Genomic DNA, 3,168 nt, shown 5'->3' with positions numbered 1-3,168 from the left:
TGGGACGCGGCCAAGGCCGGCTAGACCCTGTGAGTGCCGGACCCCGCTTGGCTTCACCAGACTCCAGCAAGCCCATCACTTTATCAGACCTGCGGGTGGGGGGCTGGCAGCGGGGACCCCAGGGAGCAAAGGCTTCTGGGGCCAATGCCCCGGGCCAGTCCCGTCCCCACGTATGCCCCCTGTTCCCTGTGCACAGCACCCTCCTCGTGTGACCCACTGCCTGCCAAGATTCCCATGCACCCTGTCCTCAGATGAGGGAACGGAGGCTCAGGGAGGCCACGACTAGCCCCAGCCTCGCCCGCCCCCGCACCACCCCTCCCTGAGCATGAAGCCCCCTGAGCAGGGGCAGGAGGGCGCAGTCACTGCCGAGCTGCTCCAGGGGACCCCCAGCCCCTCATCCTTTCACAGCCCCCTCCATAGTCTGGACCTTGGCTCTGTGCATGGCCACCGAGTGGCCGATGTTGGGGCTGGGCTGGCCAAGCACCGGACGCTCAGAAGGCCACATGCTTACCCTCAGCCCACCCCAGGGGCACAAGGTCACAGAGAAGAAGGACCCCGATGTTTGAGGCTAGGTGGCCAGTCCCACACCTGCCCCGACTCCAGCGCCCTCCCCAGGGGTCCCTCAAGAGCCCCAAAAGCTGAGACATGAGCAGGCGCCAGGCCTGGGGCCTCCCAGGGTGTCCTGCCTGGGTTGGGTTTTCAGAGGATGGGAAAGTGCCCGGTAGCCCGGGTCCTGTCGTTCAGGTCGGGCCCCAGGAGGAAGCCCAGAGCAGCCAGGCTGTAGTGGATCCCAGCAGTGGTCTTGGACCCCGGCAGCGGCCCCGGGCAGCACCTTATGGGTGACAGAGGGGGATGAGCCTGGGAAGGGACTTTAACCCAGGGCAGGGACCTCCGGTGGCCTGGAAGCACCTGGGCAGCCAGCTCTGGGCGGTCAGCAGCTGCCCGGTGGCCCAGACTTGTGCATGCAGGGCGTGTCCCCCAGCAGAGAGGAGCAAAGGGTCGCGTGTGAACCCCGGCTTGAGTCCAGTGTCAGCAGCAGGGACACTGCTGGGCCTGTGCCTCCCTGCTTGGGGGGGGGGTGTCTGTCCCTCACACTCCCCTCAGCCAGGGTCCTGGCCGCCTCCCACAGACCCTCGAGGCCTCGCCCACGGCCCCGGTTACCACTGTTCACTGTCCTGTCCAAAGCCTCACACCGCTTTGGGGCCAGATCCGTCCACCCTGCCTGTCCCTGGGGACCCCGCTGCCCTGCTCAGCTGCAGGTGACCTGGTGTCCAGCTCCAAGGCCGAGCAGGGGAGCCTGGTGGGGGTCAGAACGGCCGAAGCACCAGCCAGCTGGGGGCCGCACTCACTCACCCCGTCAGCCTTCTCCTGCTGCTCCCCCACGATCCCACACTATCCCCCACGATCCCACACTATCCCCCACGATCCTACATGATCCCACACGATCCCACATGATCCCCCATGATCCTACACGATCCCACACGATCCCACATGATCCCCCATGATCCCCCACGATCTCCCACGATCCCCCATGATCCCACAGATCCCCCACGATCTCCCACGATCCCCCATGATTCCACACAATCCCCCACGATCCCCCATGATCCCCCATGATCTCACACGATCCCACATGATTCCCCACGATCCCCCACAATCCCCCACTGCACGCGGTGCTCTCTCTCTCACAGGCACCAGGGCCAAGTCAGGGCATGGGGAGGGGACGACTCAGAGACCGAAAACCAGGCAACTATAAGGCCCTTGGGATGGGCCCCCTGAGCAGGAAAGAGATGCTCAGAGGGGCCCAGCCCAGCCACTCCCACTGCCTTTGCCACCACCATCCCCAGTGGGGACTTCTCATCGTCAGTGGAACTGCTGGTCTGTGGGGCGTGTGGCTGCCTTGTGGGGGAGAGCTCAGCCCTGGTACACAGCACCCCAAAAGGACCCGACGCCCATACACCCACGGTCTGGGGCTGGGCCATCTCAGTCCACCTGCTGGGATGATTTCTGGGGTAAGCCTGTCGGCAGCTCCCGGCCCAGTGGGTCCGGCCACTTCCACCCCTCGTGGCCATGAGGCCACGTGCGACTCAAGCGGGCCCGGGGCTGCCCACTGCATGCCTGGAGCCAGGAGCCAGAAGCCCAGTCAATGTCCGAGGCGGTGCCAAGCCGGGGGCTGCGCTGTGGGGCAGGGTCCTGTCGCTGAGGGTGCTGCCCCCTGAGCCCCTCTTCAGAGAGGGTGAGGCCCTGGCAGCCCCATCAGCCCCAGGAAGTCTGTGGGGTCCGGCTTCACAGAAGCATGCCTAAGGAAGCTGCAGGGGTGAGGGGCATGGCAGGAGGATCCCTGCAGGCCAGGACTGGGGAACCCTCAGGAAACCAGGCCCCACCTGGCAGCTACGCCCATCTCTGCCTGGCTCCGTCTGCTGGCCAGCCGAGAGTGAGTGCCCACTGTTTGCCTGAGTGAGGGCAATGGCAGGCCCTGTCCCGCCCACCCACGTGAAGCTACTGGGCCGGAGCCAGCTCTGGGGCTACAAAAGCCTCCTGCCCACTCAGGTCCTTCCTCAGACGCTGCCCCTGGGGACTTCTCCCCTCCCTCCGTAGGATGGGTGTTGGCTGGAGGAAGCTGGCCCCCCTCTGGGCCCTGGCCCTCACCCTGGCCTGTGCACAGCACATGGGTAAGGCTCCCACTGAGCAGCTTTCCCGGGGTGGCCCTGACCTGGCATCCCCGTGGTTCCCCTACATCCGGGGGCGGCTCTGGGCCCGGGAGGGCGGCAGGCAACTCCGAGGTCTTGCCCTGGGCCCCAGGGAAGCTGAGCGTGTCTGAGAGTGGCTCCCGGCCCCTTGGCCCTGGGTCTGGCCCTCGCTGTCTTGCAGTTGCCAGCTTGTGGGGTTGGGAGCTCTCAGGGGCCATGGGGGTCCACGTGGGGGCAGGGGCCCCTGAGGTGGGGAAGCAGGAACCCAGCGTCTCCGAGCCCCCTGTCTGTCTTCCTGTCCATCCATGTGTGATTTCCTGCAGCTCGCTGCCTCTGCCCCCTGCTCTGAGCAGGTCCTTGGGGCCCTGCAGCCTGGCAGAGCTGCCCACCTGTCCCTGGGACCCCCCTCACCACGGCCCCAGTCCACCAGCTCGTTTTCCACATCTGGGCCTTGAGAGGGGTTTCCAGGGGGCCTCAGCCA

The sequence above is a fragment of the Phoca vitulina genome, unplaced genomic scaffold (genome assembly GCF_004348235.1).
Source record: "Phoca vitulina isolate PV1807 unplaced genomic scaffold, GSC_HSeal_1.0 scaffold16, whole genome shotgun sequence".
Lineage (NCBI taxonomy): Eukaryota > Metazoa > Chordata > Mammalia > Carnivora > Phocidae > Phoca > Phoca vitulina.
Note: the sequence above shows the minus strand (reverse complement) of the source record.